We start from the raw sequence: 19,885 nt of genomic DNA, 5'->3' as shown, positions 1-19,885 counted from the left end.
TTCTTTCTTTCTTTCTTTCTTTCTTTCTTTCTTTCTTTCTTTCTTTCCAGACCAGCCCGATGAGAGGGGAAAAAGCAATCCCAGTGAACTCCAATATGTGAAGTGAGGTAGTGTGTAGAATGAGGTAGAGGTTTGCTGGGGAGTGACTGCCAGGGGCCAAGATTAATTATACCTGTGGGGACAGAAAATTGCAAATGCAAATTATATTTTAGGGAGCATAATCCTAGCCTGTCAGTAACCAGCATGTTTTCATAGAACATTGCACAGAGGGAGTGACAAGGGCTATATAGTAAAAGGCAGAGTGGGCTGCTGAGTATTTGATTAATTGGGTTTCTCCTTTGGAAACCTGATTCTCAGGAATCCAAGGACTAGAAAGTTGCCACTGAAGTAAAGCCAAGTCCACAGTGACTCATTTCTTTTGACCATTGGCAATATCTACCTTGGGCTGATATTTCTGAAGAACAAAGCTAGGCTTCATCTCTAGTTCTTCCTCGTCAATTCCATCCCCATTACTTTAAGACTTTAATAGCTATTCTTAAAGTGCAGATCTGGCCATGCCACTCTCTTGCTCAGATACCCCCGGGGGCTCCCTATTGCCTTTGAGATCACATGCAAACTCCCAGTACTTGACAATAAAAGCTTTTCACAGTCTTGTTCCAATTTGACTTTAAAGAATGATTTCACAATATTCCATCTCAAATCCTCCACTCTATCTGAACTGGCTTATTCGTTATTTGGAGATGTGATATTACATCTCCTTCTTTCCCTCCCTCCCTCAACTTTTCCATAGGCTAAACCCCACATCTGTAGTGGCCTCCTTCATCTCTGGCTGATAGTAGCCCCTGCTTCCCTTAAAAGCAAGTTTAAATCCAGTCTCAGATACTTACTAGTTGTGTGACCATGGACAAATCGCTGCCTGCCTCAGTTTCCTCAGCTATAAATCTTATATAAAGCAAAGATAATAATAGCACCTACATCCCACAGTTGTGAGGATTAAATGAAACGATCCTTATAAAGCTCTCAGCACTTATCAGTGCTGTAGTGGATAGCACAGTAGCGTAACATGGTAGACACATAGTAGGTAGTGGTGTTTGGTCATTTCGCTTCTGTTCAACTCTTTGTGACCCCATTTTGGGTGTTTTCTTGTCAAAGACACTGGAATAGCTTGCCATTTCCTTCTACAGCTTATTTGATAGATAAGGAAACTGAGGCAAACAGGGCTAAATGACTTGCCCAGGGTCACACAGCTAATAAGTGTCTGAGGCCATATTTGAACTCAGGGGGATAAGTTTGCCTGATTCCAGGCCTGCTCCTCTAACCACGTAGCTGCCTGAGTAGGTGTAGTAGGTGCTTAATAAATGCTTGTTTCATTCCTTTCTTCCTTTTTCAAAGGAGGAGGGGTTACTGAGAGGTGGTAGAGAGTCAAGCAGTGACTATAGGGAGCGAGCAGTATGACCAGGGAGTCTGGGGAATGAGAGGAAGTACAGGGGGTGCTAGGGAGATCGGCCAGAGAGGCTGGATCATCAGGGCCAGGGCACGGAAGGAGTGGGAAAGGAACGGCTTACTATGAAGGCCAATCCCCCCCTCCCCCTTATGGAACAGGCATTTCAGGGAGCACAGGGAGAGGAGTGGGAAGCTTTAGAGTGGGATGCTTTGAGGGGCCAGGGAGTCTGGGGAATGAGAGGAAGTACAAGGGGTGCTAGGGAGGTGGGCCACAAAGGCTGGATCATCAGGGCCAGGGCACAGAAGGAGTGGGAAAGGAACGGCTTACTATGAAGGCCAATCCCCCCCCGCCCCCTTATGGAACTGGCATTTCAGGGAGCACAGGGAGAGGAGTGGGAAGCTTTAGAGTGGGATGCTTTGAGGGGCCAGGGAGTTGAGGGTAATGGGAATAAGGGACTCAGCAGTGTGAGATGAAGAATGGGGCTTGAATGATGACAGACGATATTCAGAATTACTGGGACCAGGCGAGTGTTTATTAATCACTGAGGAATGAGTTCAGATGGGTTTTCGTTGTCCTTAAGAGTTTGTCCTTAGAGTACAGACTTCTTGGGACCGTAAGCAACTCAGGCAAGGGGACAAGTTTCAGCAGCCGAAGAAATTATGTTACTCCCCTTCCTCTGGGGAAGGAGATCAAGCAGGAGACCTGGCTGGATAGGATGGCAATTACTTGGTGCACCCCAAAGACCGGGGAATGGCGTTTCTCCTCTTTCTGCAAGAGAGAGAAGACAAACAGGAGACCTAGCTGGTGCCGTCATTATTCCAGTGTTATAGAGCCGTGTTCAAGTCTTAACAGACTGCTAGGCTGTGGGACCCAGGGCAAGTCACCTTACCTCAATATTCCAGGGTCTTTTCTGGGACCATGAGTGACAAAGTGAAGACTGATTTCCATCAGTAGAGGAAGACTCCTCACAGAAGCTCCCTAAGCCAAGGAAATCACAGACCTGCTTGGCATAGGTAGCATATATGTATCTGTGTATATATGGTTTTGCTCTAATAGAATTTTAGCTGCCTGGGGACAATGCCAAGATTTGTCTTTGTAGCCCTAGCTCTAGTGAAATGACTGGGTGGGAAGTCAAGGAAGGCTTGTTGGAATGAACTGTGGCACAGATTTAAGATCTACTGTGCCCTCAGCTGGCCACAAGAAGAATTCAATAGCTTGTGCAAGGCAGTATGGTTCATCTGAAATGACAGAGGATTGGGAACGGCAATTACTGTCCAAGTCATCTTGGCCAAGTCACTTCTCTTTGGAGCTCAGTTTCCTTATTTGTTAAATAAGGAGCTTGGATTCCTTGATCTCTGGTAGACCTTTCTTCTGTAGATCCATAGTCCTGACTATGACCCTTTGATCTAGCTTCACTTCTCCCTTCAGTCATTAACTTGGAGCAAATCATTGAACTCTTCTGAGCCTCAGTTTCCTCATCTGTAAAATGGGGTAAGGGGTGGGACTCAATGGCATCTGAGTTTCGTCTCACATCTTTCTCTAGAACCCTGTGATTAAAAGCCCTGGAGAAGTCCAATAAAGCATAGTAAACGGTGTAAAGAGGGACAGATCACATATCCAGTGGGATGAAGGAAGACCTCTTCCAGGCAGCAGCACATTGACCAAGACTTGAACAGAGCATTTAAGGGATGGGCAGGGATTCAGTTTAAGGGCAGGCAGGCAAGCAACTCAGGAAGAGACCAAGGAATAGAATAAGTGGTTCAATTTGACTTGAGCTTAGAGTGTGTAAGTGGAAATTATTTGAAATAAGTTTGGGAAAGTAGGTGGAATTGATTAATACAGGCCAGGCTAAGTTTGTCTTTTTTTTCAAGAGACAGAAGAGTACCATGGAATTTTCTGGAACTGATAGCTACTTAAAATTCAAAGAATGATATTTTAAATAAGCATAATTTTTAAAAGTATTTGCATCCCAGAGTTTTGTATGTGTGAGTTTAAATAGCTCATGTCTTTATGTATTTGGGTTTGTTCTTAAGATTAGTTCAATTAAATTTGCCAAAAAAAAAAATAGGTAACAGAGGTTAGGAGGGAGCACCATGGCTTCTTATCAAACCAACCTTTGACATTGTTCTTCTAAGGTATAATAAGAGGAATGAGGAAACATCACTTTCTTTTCATGTCCAGTACATTTGAACAGAAGGGATTGGCTGAATTTAGGGCATTTGGAGTTCACTGACCATGTCAAATTCCTCTTCCAATGTGTCAACTTCAGGACATCCCCAAGTGGTTTTTGCTAACTGCTTGTACTCCCGTCTTGTACACCCTTGGCCATGATGGGAAATGTGTTCCGTATGTTTCTGATTCCTCTGCCCTGAACTCACCAGAATCTTTTTTTACAAAAGTTCTTTGAAGTCCAGAAAGACCTTTCAAATTTTTTTCAGATTTTCCTTAAGGAGACATGAGAAGAGACGGGCAATCCTAGCAATGTGATGGGCTCCTTGGGGGTCCCAAACTCATTTGAAAGCATATTGCCCCCAAGTTCAGATATACTTTCCTCTTCCTCAAACTTGGGCCATCTGTTGTTTCGGGGCAGTGAAATGCACATGTTTCTGATTTGCTTTACCCTGAACTAATCGAGCACTTTTTAAAAATTGACTTTGTTGTTCCACAAGTTAGTGAAACATTTGTTTAACAAGGTTTCATAGGCCCTTTTCTTAAAACTGGGGAATCTTGTCTTCACCAGAAGTAAATAAATGATAACATCAAAAGCCAAACTGTGAGCTCTGTAAGCCTGGGTTTATGCTGAATCCTCCATTTCTCCAAACTTATTTCGCACGCAGAATCCTTTCTCCTTTATGAAGGTTCATTTTCCCCCTAATCTTGCATCTATTTGTCTGACTTGCAGAGAAAGAACATTTTTTTTTTTTTTGTAAATCATGCCATGAGGCAGGGTAGCCTAGCGGAATGAGCACTTCACTTCTCAATAAATAAGGAGATGTTGGTTGTCTCTGACGCTAGCCATGTGACATACGGCATGTCCAGGAAAGTGAAGGGTTGGGCTTAGTCACCCATTGGGTTCCTTCCAACTTGAAACAGTTGATCTTAGGATCTAATCCACCCTACCTTTTAATAGAGGAGGAAACGAGGGGTCAGAGAGGCAAAGTGATCTCCATGCAGAAGGGAAGCAGGGTTTCAAATAGAGTACCCTGTGACTTCTTCCTAGACCATCAATACCTGCACAAGCTTGGGGAAATCTCTGATCCTCTCAAGACCTTAGTTCCATCATCTGTAAAAGGAAGTATGTTTGCATTGACAAAGTCACTTTGCCTCACTGTCATCTGTAAAATAGGGGAGAAAGAGCATGTCCCTCACAGTGTCGTCATGAGGATCGAATGAGAAAACATATGCAAAACATTTTCCAAACCTTAAAGTGCCACATAAATGTTATTATTATTCTCGTCATTACTGTTGCTGTCTTTGAAGTTCTCTTCAGCTCCAGAGCAGAGGACCACATTGTCCTTTGGACACTGACCTGGAGTTGATAGTATAGGACTTTGCCATTTCCCAAGGAAGAGTTCTCCATAAGACTGGACACCTAGTGCAACCTCATTTTTCATTTTACATAGAAGGAAACTGAGGCCCTTTTAAACAAATTGCACCTGGTCAGAGACTGGATTTGAATTCAGGCAATCTGACTCTCCACTGAGTGTTTTCTCAGTGGAGTAACACACTCCCCATAGCAAGCCAGTATTTGAAATCAGGTCACTGAACTCCAAATATAGTGTTCAATGTATGATACTCAAGGGCAAATTGGATTTGAGGAAGCTGGGAGATCACTTTAATTGAGAAAAACAAAATGTCCGGGCTCCCTTTCCTTCCTCTTTGGTTTTCATAAACATTGAATTTTAGAGAAAGATTTTTTAAACCTCTTTGGGGGTCATGTATATCTGTGGCAACCTAGTATAATTACAGTACCCTTCACAGAACCATGTTCATAAATGTATAAAATAAAAATCAACATATACAGGATTACCATAGAAACCTATTTTGTAGGAATAGTTAGTATTTTTATAAGAGTCCATAGACCCCAGATTAAAAGTCCCTTCTAGGGGCAGCCAGGTGCCTCGGTGAGTAAGAGCACTGGCCTCAGAGTCGGGATGACCTGGGATCGAATCCGGGCTCTGATACTTAGCACCGCACCCAGAAATAACTTGCCGTGTAACCTTGAGCAAGTTACTTAACCCCAATTGCTTAGAAAAAAAGCCCCTTCTAAGCCAAACTTTCAATTCATTCACTGTCCCAGATTGAATGAAAAAATAAAAAACCATTTATTAAGTAATTCCTATGGACTAAGCACTGTGCCAAGTACTAGAGATAAAAATAGAAAAATTGAGACAATCCCTGGTCTCAGGAAGCTTATAATCTAGTCTGGGAAAAATATGAGTAAACTCTCTCTTAGGTGAGGATTATGTCGAGGAGACTATGGCAAAGCCAGAACCTTGGAAACATAGCTCCCTACTGAGCCTTGGAGACGTAGCTCCCTACTGAGCCTTGGAGACGTAGCTCCCTACCGAGCCTTGCAGACGTAGCTCCCCACCACTAACACCACTGGAGATAGAAGGTGAACTTAGGAGCTGTCTTCAGGCCCTGTACTGCCCCAATGAGCCCAAGAAGTCCCGTTGTGAGAGTTAGATGGATGAGAGCTTCCATTGAGATTGTGGTGAGCGGGAGGTATGTGATCACTAACAAAAGATACCTTTGGTACGCCAACAGCTGCCAGCGCTTCCTGGTCAAATAAACAGAAAACAGAGAAGGAAAAGAAACAGAACTGCCATAGTGCTTCCTAGAACCCTAGAAAGGATGCTGTTCAGGACCATCCAACACTAACTGGATCTGTGCTGTGAGGAGAATGTTCAGAGAAGCCTACTGTGTGCATATTTAATCACTGTTTGGTTGAATGTTAGCTCATTTTGAGCAGTAAAGCTAAGCGCAGAGTGTGTCGTTTCAGTTTTCTTTAAATATCTGCAGAGTTGCTGACCCTTATCTTGAGCTATGGATACTGCAATCTTTCTCATTCTCAGTATGAGTTAGAGCTTGCAAGCTGTAAATTTAAAGGGAACTCAGCAGGCCTGCTTGGCACATGTGATGAGTGTCAAGAAACCATCTTGCAGTGGAAGCAGACTTATTTTTCTCCCTTTTTAAAAGATCTTTCTTTTTGAACCCACTTCCCTTTATTTGTTTCTATAAGTTCATCAGTTTGAAAGGAAAAATAATATTGTGTTTCAAAATGGCAGAAAAGTTTGAAAGTCTCATGAACTTTCATGGTTTTGATCTGGGCTCTCAATATATGGAATTAAAGCCATTGGGTTGAAGTGGCAATGGCAGAGTTTTTTTTTTCCCTGCTGTCAAAAATGACTATGACAAAAGAGTGGCTGTCAAGAAAATTGTTTTTACACATCCCTAGAGTGTTAAACATGCTTTATGCAAAATAAAAATTATTAGAAGATCTGACCATGATAACATTGTGAAGGTATTTGAAATTCTTAGTCCCAGTGGAAGCCAGTTAACAGATGATGTGGGCTCTCTGACAGATCTGAACAGTGTTTACATTATTCTGAAGTACATGGAGACAGACTTGGCTAGTCTGCTAGAGCAGGGCCCTTTACTGGAGGAGTGTGCCAGGCTTTTCATGTATAAGTTGCTACGTGAGCCCAACTATATTCATTCTGCAAATGCACTGTATGGAGATCTCAAATCAGCCAATCTTTTCATTAATAACAAAGAATTGGTGCTGAAGATAGGTGACTTTGATCTTGCTCAGATCATGGATTCCATGGGAAAACCCTATTTGCAGGTGCACATGAACTTGAACGCATGCAGCTGATTTTAGAATCTATTTCTGTTGTGCATGACAAAGATCATCAGGAGCTTCTCAGTGTAATCCCACTTTACATAAAAAATGATATGACTACACCACAAAACTCTTAATTCAGCTGCTCTTAGGAATTAATTGTGAAACACTGGGCTTCTATAGCATCAAGCACCCTAGCATACCCAGGGTGGCTGCCCACAAAGGTTCTTATATCTGCTTTTCTAAAGGAAAGTAACTCAAAATAGGTTAGCAATCTTGCTTTAATCAGCATATATCATTTACCTAGTTCAGGGGGAAAAGGTCAGCACCCTGAACTTCAGAGAATACAAACAAGTTACGAGCAAAAGTTACAAGCAGACAGAGAAATAGTTCAGGAGACAGGCTTCCAGCTGTCTGACCATTACATCCATACCTAGTCAGTTACCAGAGAGGGAAGCACAAACATCTGAGTTTTCAAAGCCGGGGGGCTCAATGGCTGCCCAGAGTCTCATCTGGTCAAATCACACAACTCTTCTCAAAGTGAGCTCCAAAGCAAAACCTCTCATCAGGTTTTATATGTGTGTGTGTGTGTGTATGTATGCATATGTATATATGTATGTATATACATATATATATATATATATATCATATGTAGCCTTCTCCTTGGTCAGAGACCATCACAACTCTCCTAACCCACTTCCCAATCACAAAGCAACAAGGTGTGGGCATTCTGGCAAAACACACCTCCTGCCTCAGGCTCCAGGTGACCACATTCAGCCTATTAGGTGGCAGAGTATATTTTCAAATCAAGGAAGGTTCTCAGTCACTTAAGCCTATCAAAGGACCGAGGGGGCAGGGAAGATCTTAGATTCCCATTCCCATAGCAGCTTCCTGGAGCAAATTTTGACATTTAGTACCATTGATTGATAGCAGAAGCTCTGTCCCATCTTTATATGAGCATTTATTCTTTTCCAATGCCTGAACCAATTTCAAGCCATCCTTTTCACATTGAAGATGAAATTAATGATCTTTTGCTCATGGATGAAACTCATAGTTCCATTTATAATTGGGAGAAGTACCATGAGTCAGTTTTCAGACTATGACTCACCTATACACAATAATGTTGATACTAAAGAAATTCAACATGACCCAAAGGCTCTTTCTGATGTCACTGATGAAGAAGTACAAGTAGATCCTCAAAAATACTTGGATGGAGATTGTGGAAAGTATCTGAAGGATCCTGCCTTTCATACTCATTTCTCTGCTGCGCCTAATTGGTAGGATCCAGATCATCATGAAAATAAGTATGGTGATATAGAATGCAGCCACACTTGTAACTACAAATCATCTTAACTACATAACTTAGTTTGGAGAGAGAGAGAATTTAAACGTTACTATGAACCCAAAGTTATTCTAGATCTTTCTTGGAAAGAACAAAGCAAAGAAAAATCTGATAAGAAAGGAAAGTCAAAATGTGAAAGGAATGTATTGGTTAAAATTCAAAATAGCTCTAGAAGAAACATCACAGCAATTGGTTGAAAACCAAAAGGAGAAAAATTGAGGATTTAACTTTGATTCCTTTGTTGAGGAAGCTATTCAACTTTGTTCACAACATGAGTTTATTTGATGTTCTTGATAGATTAAATTACTTGAATAGCTCAGTGTCCCAACTAGAATTGATAAGTTTCATAATGAAGTCAGAAAGCTGGGAAAAACAGAAAAAAAAAAGTAACAGCAAATTTGGTTCAGTTAGAAACTTTGTACCAGTCTTCTTGGGATAGCCAGTTTGTAAGACATGGGGAGGAATGTTTTCTCATAGATAAGTTTTGTGGTGAAGTAAGAAAGGATGGACAAAATGAGAAGGAAAACTCTAATGCCAGTTACTTGGACAAGTTCTTTAGCAGGAAGAAAGATACTGAAATGTTGGGAACTCAGTCAGTAGAGAATGGCAAGTTTGGAGCAAGAGGAAGTCTATAGGGTTTTCTTAATATAGTGGGGACTTCTTCTTTAAAAAATATCTTGAGTCTATAGGCATCCAATAGGTTCATAGTCCAGTTGATTCACCACTTAAATCAAGACAAGCCACATTAGCACCTTCTGCTATGAAATCCTCCCCCTAGGTTCCCCATAAAACATAGAGCAACATTCTGAAACATCTGAACTAAAACACTCAGCAGACAATTATTTTTGTATTCATGAAATGTGTTTTGTCTTTTTTATTACTAGTATGTCACTTTTGCTTAAATCAGACATTGTCATTTTAGTGTGGATGTCATTAGCTCTTGGTTTTTAAAATCCAGAATTACTTTCTATATGTGAAATAGTTTTAATTTCAAAATGGCATGTTGTTTGCACAAAAAATTAAAGAACACAGCAAAATAATGCAATGCAGGAGGAAAGAAAAGAAATGCACCAGACCAAATAGAAGCATTCTCTCTGTAAAATGGTTATCTGTTTTAAAAATCTTGCCTTGAAATTTACACAGTGAGACTGTACATATTGAGTGAAAATGTCTATTTTTTCCTAAAACATTTTCATTCATGAGTATTTCAAGTTTTTTATACTATACACATTTCTTAAAACATATGATGCCAGCAGCAACTAACAATGAAAGTCAGATTTGGTAGACAAGTGTTATCTACTGTAAGGGAACAGAAGCACGTGACAAAACATGTCCCCCATAATGCTTCACTATGTGCACTTCTGTTTAGTCATCATTATAGTAACTTCTTAGTAAGAATCATTCACTGTTTATAAGTGTTCTGGTAAGCATTCTTTCTAATGAAGTGTTAATACACCACATATTTATTTTAGCAAATCAGTGTATTTTCTGTATTTAATTATGGAAAGTTAATTTCATTTTTTGAAATTTATTTGCAAATAAAGTTTTTCTATTTGACACTATGGTTGCTTGCCTACCTAGCTGAATATTACAATGTCAGTTTTTTCTGAGGCTGTCCACATACTCGATTTACTGAAATGTTCATTTTAAATAAAGCATTCACTATATATAAGAATTCATATTTTGGAGATATTTGATCTATCTGTAAAAAATTAGGAATTAATTTATTATAAACTTCTACTAGAAGTCTAAATTGTGTTTATTTTTCTAGTTGTAATGTTAGACTTGTGTGCATGGATGTAATGAAGGTACATCATTATTGTAGGTTAAAAGTTGCATATGGTAAGACAGATTTTATTTTCACTGTATATTTTTACTGAACAGTCTATTCCCCATCCCAAATCAAGCATGGATAAAATTAGGTTAAATATAAAAAAAGAAAATATGAATAAAAAAAAGCTCTGCTTCACAGTAGATGGAAAGGTCAAGAAATCCCAGGGGTGTTACATTAGGGTGGAAGGTAACGGCCAAGGTCTTTGTGTTCCATGTATATGTCTAATGACAGTGCTGGAGGACTGCAAGTTCCAGAAGCAAGGTTAGGAAGATCTTGGGAGCAGCAGGGAAATGATCTGGCCTTGTGGTCTCTCCTGTCATCAGAGAGGGCAGTTGTGGACTCCCCTCTCATCTAAGCTATAGTAGACATCAAGCAAAGAGGGCGGTCTCTAGTGGGGGCAGGTCTTTCAGGCTCTCCTGGGTAAGTTCTGAGGGTGCACAGATGTGGGGAGTTGAAGGAAGACAAGGAAAGAAGGGAACCTTAGATGGTGGTGGGTGAAATTCTCATTTCTCCTCAGACTGGAGACCCTGGAAACAGAGTAGGAGAGAAGATGCTATTGTGGTAAGGTATACAAAGAAATGACTAGAGCTATTGTCCCTTATGAGGCATGTGGTCACGAGCAAGCCAAGGTCCTTCTGAGCCTCGTGTTCCTCTCTAGTGGAGTGGAGATGAGAGCTCCTGGCATTCCCCTGGATGTCACATTTTAGGAGAAGACACACTGGCAAATGCCACAGCGTCTACAGGAAGACAGCTTGGATGGTGAAGGAACTTACAGTGAATGTCTTACAATAATTGATGAAAGGTAGTGGGTTTCTTTAGCTGAGATAAGAATAGGGGAGGGGAGTAGGAAGGAAAGAAGCACTTTACTATCTGAAGGGCTGTTGGATCGGCCTTCTTTGGTGAGCTCCAGGGAGCAGGCTCAGGGTGGTTGTTGCCAACAGATTTCTTTACTTAAGGACAAACTTCCTAACAAGTAAGTCTGTCCAAAAGACGGAAGGGCTTTCTTAGAGATGGAAGGGGCCTTAGAGACCATCTAGTCCAACCCACTGACCAAAGGAATCCTCACTGTAATATCTCTGATCAGAGATCCTCCTTTCTCTTTTTGAAGACCTTCAAGGAAGCTGGACCAACAATGTCTCATGGCATCCCATCGCACTTTGGTATGGCTCTCACAGATAGGAACGTTTTCCTCGTATAAAGCCTCTATGCTTTTCCTTACATCCTGCCCCACTGCTCCTTGTTGTACCCACTGGGGTCAAAGAGAAGAAGCAGAATCCCTCTTCCCCGTGACAGTCCTTCAAACACTTGACACTTCAAAAGACCCTATGCTGACCGCTCTAAGGCTTCTCTCCTCTCTAAGCTGACCATGCCCAGCTCCTTTTGTCACTTTGCTTGTCCTCTCTTGAAACTTCTCTGGCTTACTCATCCCCTTCCAAGTACCATGGTGCTCAGAACTATGCACCATACTCTCAATGTGTCTGACCTGGGCAGAGTACTGTGGCACTGTGATTCCTGGTAGCCAGGGTCTCTTGCATTGCAACATCAGACACCAATGGAGGTCTTCCTATGGAGTTGGATGATTGCTTATGGCCTTTGTTAGAGTGTGATTCCATTTCATGTTTAGGGCAGGTATAGACAGCTGCTGATAACCCTTCCAGCTCTGGAATTCAGTGATCCTGATTCTGGTTGGGGCGAGGAAAGCACTTTGTGAATTTTTGTAGTATATTAGAACTATGAACAGCTCCAATTTTTAAAGATATCTTTGGTTTGCCAAATAAATGGCTTCAAATTTCCAGCATCTTGGGTTTCAGCTGGATTAATTGGAGCACCTGTCTAAGAAAGAGGAGATATGGTGGTGGTCTGTAATGGGAATGCAAATTTGGAAGATCTTCCCTGCCCCTAGGCTAAAATGCACCTGAAGCCTGGGGAGGGAGGCTTGTTTTTCAGTAGATACTTCTTGATTGGCCAGTGAGTCAATAAGGTTGTTACATTCTCTGAGCCAGGAGAAGGCTATATAAGCCCTGATGTGTAGCTTTGTTTTGGGACTCACTTTCAGAAGTATTCTGTGATTTGATCTGAATTCTGGGAAGCCGTTGTTGAGAGTCCCCCGGCTTTGAAAAACCCAGAATGTGGAAACCCAGATGTTGACTGGGTATGGATGTAATGGTTGGACAGTTTGGAAATCTGTCTACTTGATGTTTCTGTCTTGATAATTATGCCTGTATACTTTGAGGTTCAGGGTGCTGACCTTTTCTCCTGAACAAGGTAAACGATATATGTCTGACTGATTAAAGTAAGCTTGTTAACCCATTTTGAGTTGCTTTCCTTTAACAAAGCAGATCCAAGAACCTGTGTGAGCAGGCACCCTGGGGACACTGGGGTGCTTGCTGCAACATGGTCAAGCCCCAACAGGGTCTTTCTTGATGAGTTATTATCTTTGTTGCCCAATGAGTGGACAGCTCCTATGGGCCAGAAAGCAGTGTGGTTTTTGTGGACTTGGTGATTCTTGGGAAAGATATTTGCAAAGCTATGTGAAGGGTAACCCACACCCCACCCCACCTCTACACACCCCGGGTGCCTTGTGTAATCTAGGGGTGTCAATAACTTGGAACAGATGGTGCCACCTGATTAGGGTGGTTCCCTGCCCAGAGTTCTTGATGGAGACCATACATAAGGCTCATTTGAGGATCTGATTCAGCAGAGAAGCACACTGACCTGACCACGCTGGCAGCTGGGAGCTCTAGCTCCAGGACAGATTGAGCTTTTCAAGGTCAAAGTTGAGGCAGTGGACGCCTTCTTGTCTGGACATGGCAGCAGGTGAGGAGTTCTATGCCAAACTTCTTCATCCCAACAAAATCCAGTGTGGTGACCAACACATACCCAGGCTCTCCATTGCAGGCAGCAACAGATGTCCTCATGTGGTACCCTTGCTGATCTGTTTGGGGATCTCTCTCTAGATGCCTTGGCTTCATTCATGACAAGTTGGAAAAGGAGCTGGTGGAAATTCTAGAAGGCATCTTAGGGGAAGAAGGTGGTCTGACAGCCAAAAATGCAGCTTTCAGGGAATCTTAAGTTTCACTTACTCCAAGTTCCCTTAACCTTCTTTCTCTCTCTCCCCCTCCCTCCCTCCACCTCCTCCTCTCTGCTTTTGGCTGGGAACTTTTCCCTGTCCCCACATCTTAAATCAAAGGGAAGTCCTTTGAAATATACACTCACCAATTTCAGCTTCCCATCGTCCTCACCTTGTAGCAGAGGAGAGGGTTGTCAGGCTTGCTTTAGGAGCCAGCTCCTAAGAGAAGCAACCTGTCTAAATAGAGCAGAGTCCAAAGAAGGTGAGTTCCTAGGGGACAGCTCTCTTCCGGCATCCCATGATCATAATTGGAAGCCCTTCCAGCCCATCTAGTCCAAGCTTCCCGCCCATCTAGTCCAGGCTTCCTGCTTCCAGCTCTAGCAGTGGCCTCTGATTTCCCTCCTGCTCTAATTTCCCTCCTGCTCTAGGGCTATGTCTCCATGAAGACAGATTTCCTTCCATTCTAAGCTTACAAGTAGGGAAAGAGCAATGGGGAGGGAGAGGATGCTCAGAAGATGTGACAAAATTTGTGCACAAGAGAGATACAAAGTACTAAGTGAGGTTGAAAGTCAGAAACATATTTTGGATTGGGAAGATCAAGGAGGGAAGATTTAGGGAAGGAATAGAATTTCCTATGATTATAGAGGTCGAGCTGGAGGCACCTCAGGGGCCATCTTGTCTTGCCCCTGCTTTAGACAAACAAAAAACTCAGCTCCTCTTCTCACCCCGTCCCCCATTCCACAACTGACCTAGATTGGATTTGAACCTGGAACTCTGTGTCCAAGTCCTGAGCTCTTCCCAACTGCCTGATGCTGCCCCATAAACGTCTGTGAGCTTGAATTAAATGAATGCATCTCAAAAGCAGCTGTAGCATTTCCCTATGAAGAAGGAGAGCCCAAGGATGTTAAGTGATGGCCAAGGTCACATAGATTGTATCATCTGATCTGATTGGAAAGGGCTTCTGAGAACAAAATAGGACTTTAGGTTCTGTAACGCAAGCCCACATCTCCCATGTTCCAGATGAGGACAGAGAGGTGGTGACTTGGCCAGGGACACATAGCTAGGAGCCATCTAAAGTCACCTCCATCCACTCTAACACCCAGTCTCTATCTCAACTGAAATAAGAGTAAAGAAAAGAAAGGCAGGGTTTCAGTGGATCTTCCCCCCTCAAATTGATAAAATTTTATTTATTATAGTAAGGGAGGAAGAAGACTCAGTACTATGTTTAGGATTCCTTATTTTTCCCTTCATTTGTTCATTATCTATTTAGTTACGGGGTGTTACAGTGGAGTTCAAATTTGCCCCCAGACACTTACTAGCTGTGTTTACTAGTTGTTTGCCTCAGTTTCCTCATCTGTAAAATGAGCTCCATCATCCAAAACCCCAAATGTGGTGCCAAAGAGTCAGACACGACTGAACAACAACAAAATGTATTTATTCATTTTTTGATTGGGGGAGGAGGCGTTTGGGGTGGAAGTGATCTTTAAACTTGGTAAAGCTGGCTAGTCTCAGGCCATGACTTGCTTTGTTGTGACACAGTCCATAGTTCCTTCCTAACCACCATCCCACCCTTTTAAGAAGAATTGAAAACACAAGAACATGACATTTATTACTGCACTGTATACGAAAGATTTAGGAAGCCTGAAAATAAATAAATATGTATCTATACACATGCAGCAGACATATACACGTATGTGGAGGTTGCTTTATGAAAACAGCTCCTGTTTTGTCTGCTGAAGTTAATTCCAGTAGTTTTGTGTTTTCTTTACTATGGCTTTTTGGACTTTAGAATTTTCAAAGGGGAGGGGGGATTCTGGGAGTTGCACAGAGCCCCCAAATGATGCCAAGCTGCTTTTTCATTCTTGATTTTTCACTCTGTCCAGTTAGCACCCATCTGGTGAGGCCAATTATCTTTTGCTTAAAACTGTAAAATCCGGGTGGGGGTTGATGTTGAAAAGGAGCTTGGAGGAAAAAAAGAAACAACCCTCAAATGTTAAGTATTTGGAAATCAGAGACTTTCAGTTTCTGGGTTGAAATTACAGCTGTTGGCAGAGCTTGATTTTTTTTTTAACTTTTCAAGTTACAGCAAGCACGTTGCCAATAGTTGGAATCGTCAGGGGGAGGCCCTGGGCCCCTCTGGTTTAAATCTAATCTGCTTGAGAGATCTGGCAACAGGTGCAGATACTCTTACAATTCTCTGCCCTGCCTTTGATTCTTTTCACCCAACACCCTGTAGGGATTGGGGCTCATCATCTTCATAACAGCACGATACTGTTACATGGCTAAAAGACAAGAAGCCAGACTTTCTTTCCTCCTGGCTTCGTGGGAGTCAAAACATCAGGTTTCTCCTGTCTCTCTTTCCCAGGCCTTTTGGGGGGTCAGGGGGTGGGGAAGGGGGGAATGAGTCCTGTCATAGCTAATTGACTCTCGGGGTGCTAAGAACTGCTATGTCAGGTTGGGCTGAAGTCATGCACGTGTGTGTGGCTGATTATCTGGTCCCAGCTCAGGAAGAGTCTTGAATCAACACGCACAGTACCTACCGTGAGGATGGGGAAAATAATTACATGACTTCTTTTTGCCATATGTAACTCGAGGCGGGGGTGGATTTTTGTTGGTGCTTACACCCCGTTCTATTTTAAATAAAATCTAATTGAGGTGGAGGTTGGGGCAGAGATAGGTACATGAGGTACCACATCTGAATTTTCCCCGTGGTAGATTTTTGCACAAACCACCCTGCCTTTTGGGGCTGGGAAGCCATAACCCCTGGGGGGCTTGTTTTTCTTCTGTCTGGGGTTGTAGATCACAGGTAAGGTGAATGCCTTCTACAGGTATCAGAATTTGCAGATGTCCCCATAAGACTGTAAGATTTTTGAAAGCAAGGACGATTTTTCCCCTTTTTTTGTATCCTCAGTGCTAAAGCACAGTGCTTGGCACATAACAGATTATTAATTAAAAAAATAAAAAATAAATAAAGATATAAAATAAATAAATAAAAATAATAAATAAATAATCCTTGTCTGTACTAGACATAAACTGAAGCCCAGGACCTGAATTAAAGTTCTTTCTAGAGCAATTTATGATGTAGAAAAAATATCAGTCTTGAGGTACTTGAGTTTATGTTAGGAGGCTAACCAAACTGCCTTCCTAAGGCTCATAATTTGGAAAGGTGATGAAAGTTTTGTTTTTGTCCCCCCCCCCCATTCTGCCTTTGGAGAGACTTCATGAGAAGGGCTAGGACTCCAATATCATCCTAGGAGAACCTTACCTAGGATGGAAAAATGGGGCCTTGAAAAATCAATTCAATTCAAATCCTGTGACCTTGGACAAGTCACTTTCTTCTCTTTGGACTTCTGTGTCTTCTTTTGAAAAAGGAGGGAGTTGGGTCAAATGATCTCTAAGGTACTTTCAGTCTCTAAATCTATAACCCTAATTACTGCTGTTGAGGACCGTCTATACTGCCCAGAATGAATTCCAGAACTCAGTTTAACCAGAAAGTCCTATTATGTGCCTGACGCTGTGCTAGTGCCAGGAATAGGAAGACAAAGTGAGTCAAGGATTCAGGAACCTGGCATTCCATCCCAGCAGGATCCTCCCCCTGAAATCCTCACACCCAGGTCATAGAAGCCTTAGCTTATTTCCAAGTTCAACACAAACACCTCCTCCTTCAGGAAACCTAGCCCTCGTCTTCCCTCGCTAGACCCAGCCCTTCAGAATGTTATGATCCGTGTCTTAACTGGACTGCAGATTTCCTCTCTAGAGGGAACTCCCAGGGAGGGACTACTGCAACCAGTGCAAATCAGTACCGTCGCTGCAGTTTAGAACTTGGAATGTCTCCTTGAGGCAACAGCTAAGGTTGAAGGCCTCGCTAAGTGGCACATGGAAAGCATGCCAGTCTTGGACAGCTCTCTCCCCACTATCCCAGGCTCGGTCTCCCCCAGAGGTTATTCTGTGGGTATATAGCTAACAACAGCAGACAGCGTTTATTTGTATTTACTATGTGCCAAGCACTGTGCTAAGGCTTGGACGGATGTGATCTCATTGGATCCTTGGGAGGTGAGTGCTACTATTACCCCCATTTTGCAGATGAGGAAACTGAGACATATAAAGGTTAAGCGACTTTCCCAAAATCACACAATATGTGTGTGTGTGTTTGCATATAATTCCATACCTATTATATTGAATTTCCCAAAAGTCACTGAGAGCAAGACAGTGCCATTTGGTTTATTTGATTTGTGTTCCCCGTGCTCAGGATGGTACCTGGCAAAGAGTAGGTGCTTAATGCCAGCTTCCTGAGTGGGATGGAAAGTTGCATGGCCTCATTAGACTGGAAGCTCTCAGAGGGAAGGGGCTACTTCACTTTTGCTGTGGTTTCTGCACCTTCTAGAACAGTACATGGTAGCAGAAGATGTTGGACAAAGGCTTGTTGAATGAATAAATTCTACTGGGGAAATAATTATATGCTGCGGCATATAATACTAATAGATAAACATGAAAGAAGCATCCAGCATAAATGAGAGAGGTAGGCTCAGAGCAGGAAAACCTGAGTCCAAGCACTGCCCCCATCAGATACTAGATGGGAGCAAATTTCTTGATCTCTTGAGGACCTAGACAACTCTCAAGGACAGTGTTAATAGAAGAGACTCTGCCCTGTGTTTGTAGAGAAATTTTCTCATTTTTCAGGTCCCTACATCAGTGAAATCATAGGCCCCAACTCCAAGAGGGGAACAACACAAAACAAAATCAACTTGGCGGTGCAGTGGATGCAGTGACAGGCCTGGCATTAGGGAGACTCACTTTTCTTAAATTAAATCTGGCCTCAGACACGCACTGACTGTGTGACTCTGGGCAAGTCACTTAACCCTATTTCTCAGTTTCTTCATCTGTAGAATGAGCTGAAACAGGAAATGGCCAACCACTCTAGTATCTCTGCCAAGAAAACCCCAAATGGGATCATGAAGAGTCAGACATGACTGAAATGACTGAACCACAAAAAAAAATATTAAGATCAGTTTCTATGTGGAGGAACTAGGGAGACTTGAAAATGCCTCCTGCATAGGAGTTCTTAACCTGTTTTTTTATTCTGGGACCCCTGAGTGACCAGTCCGATGAAACTTATGAATGTCTTCTTGGAATTATGTTTTCAAATGCAACAAATAAAGTACATAAATTCAAGAAAACCAATTATATATGTATGTGTGTGCATGTACAGATACACATATATGCGTGTATGTATATATGTGAATATGTACATATATACATTTATATCAAAATAGTAAAAGAAAATAATTTCACAAAGCTCAGGTTAAGAATCTTTGATTAGAAGGTGGCCCCTGAGCTATGCTTTGAAGGGAACTGGGTAAATTAATGTATCTTCATGTGAAATGTTATCCCCACTATGAATGGAGCCATTTCAGGTTGCAAAGATCTGCCAGTACAAGAGAATTTCATTTCCAGGCTTTCTTTGTGCAGATCAAGTGCTCAGCACACCAAATTGAACGTGGGGATGATCTCATGGGCTGTGCATGCTGGTCCACCAAGTGTGTGCAGAGAACATGAGGAAGGCTCGCTGAGCAGGCCGTTATAAGCCAACGACAGGAATCAGCTACCTGGCCCAGGACCACACCACAGACTTGCAGGCATGACCAAAAATGTCCTTTTCTGAGCTGAGTCCTGCAGGAGACTCGCATTCTGTTCAGTGCTTGTGGTCTTTCGTCTTGGGGACTTGTGATCAGTGGCTGAAACACAAACCCCTGAGGATAAAGTTTGAAAGATAAGTCCCTGGCCCTTCAGCTCCTTTGCCAAAGCCTTCCTAACCCAGGAAAGGGCTGCTGCACACTGAACACCCATTTATTATTTCATAGGCAGAGCGAGTGTGTGTTTGAGTGAGCAGTCAAAAAAAAAAAAAACAACCAAAAACACACATTGGTTGGGGTAGTTGATAGAGTCCTGGGTTGGAGTAAGGTTCAAATTCTAATATTGCTCACACTCAGTACCTGTGTTACCACAGGAAATCATTGATCCTTTCCGAGTCTTTATCTGTAAAATGGGAATGAAAAGATCTGAAATAGAGGCATTTATTTCACAGGGTTGTGAGACAAAGTATGGGGAGTGTTTTATAAGTTCTGAAGGGATCTTGTGCATCTGTCACTGCTGGTGGGGGTGATGGGAAATGGGAAATCTTTCAATCTTGTGTCTGAAACACAATTGGTCCATGACTATTGGGAGTGTGTCCATTATGAGACTTGCTTATGTGAAAGAGCTAGCTCTGAGCTGAGAAGCAGGATCCATGGCATAGGCATTTCTTTTTTTTAATTTTTATCTATCTTTAATGCATGGGATAAAACAAG

The 19,885-nt window shown here is 42.2% G+C and overlaps 1 protein-coding gene and 1 pseudogene across 8 annotated transcripts in view; both read left to right on the top strand.

Annotated features, from left to right (window-relative positions):
* LOC138165296 (FGGY carbohydrate kinase domain-containing protein-like) overlaps positions 1–19,885 on the top strand; it is a 545,803-nt gene that overhangs the window by 193,377 nt on the left and 332,541 nt on the right. Inside the window, exon 1 of one of the 8 annotated variants that reach the window (XM_069093472.1) lies at positions 13,177–13,285. The exons of the other annotated variants lie outside the window; for them this stretch is intronic. The gene's annotated coding sequence lies outside the window, so the exon portion shown is untranslated. Of the gene's footprint in view, positions 1–13,176; positions 13,286–19,885 lie in introns of those variants that run through there. 8 annotated transcript variants of the gene reach the window in all.
* On the top strand, positions 6,729–9,457 carry LOC138165174 (mitogen-activated protein kinase 6-like; annotated as a pseudogene).

Source organism: Petaurus breviceps, unplaced genomic scaffold, assembly GCF_028583685.1.
Source record: "Petaurus breviceps papuanus isolate PSGF00001 unplaced genomic scaffold, PetGlider_PUasm1.0 208, whole genome shotgun sequence".
Lineage (NCBI taxonomy): Eukaryota > Metazoa > Chordata > Mammalia > Diprotodontia > Petauridae > Petaurus > Petaurus breviceps.
Note: the sequence above shows the minus strand (reverse complement) of the source record. Positions and strands in the feature narration are given on the sequence as shown.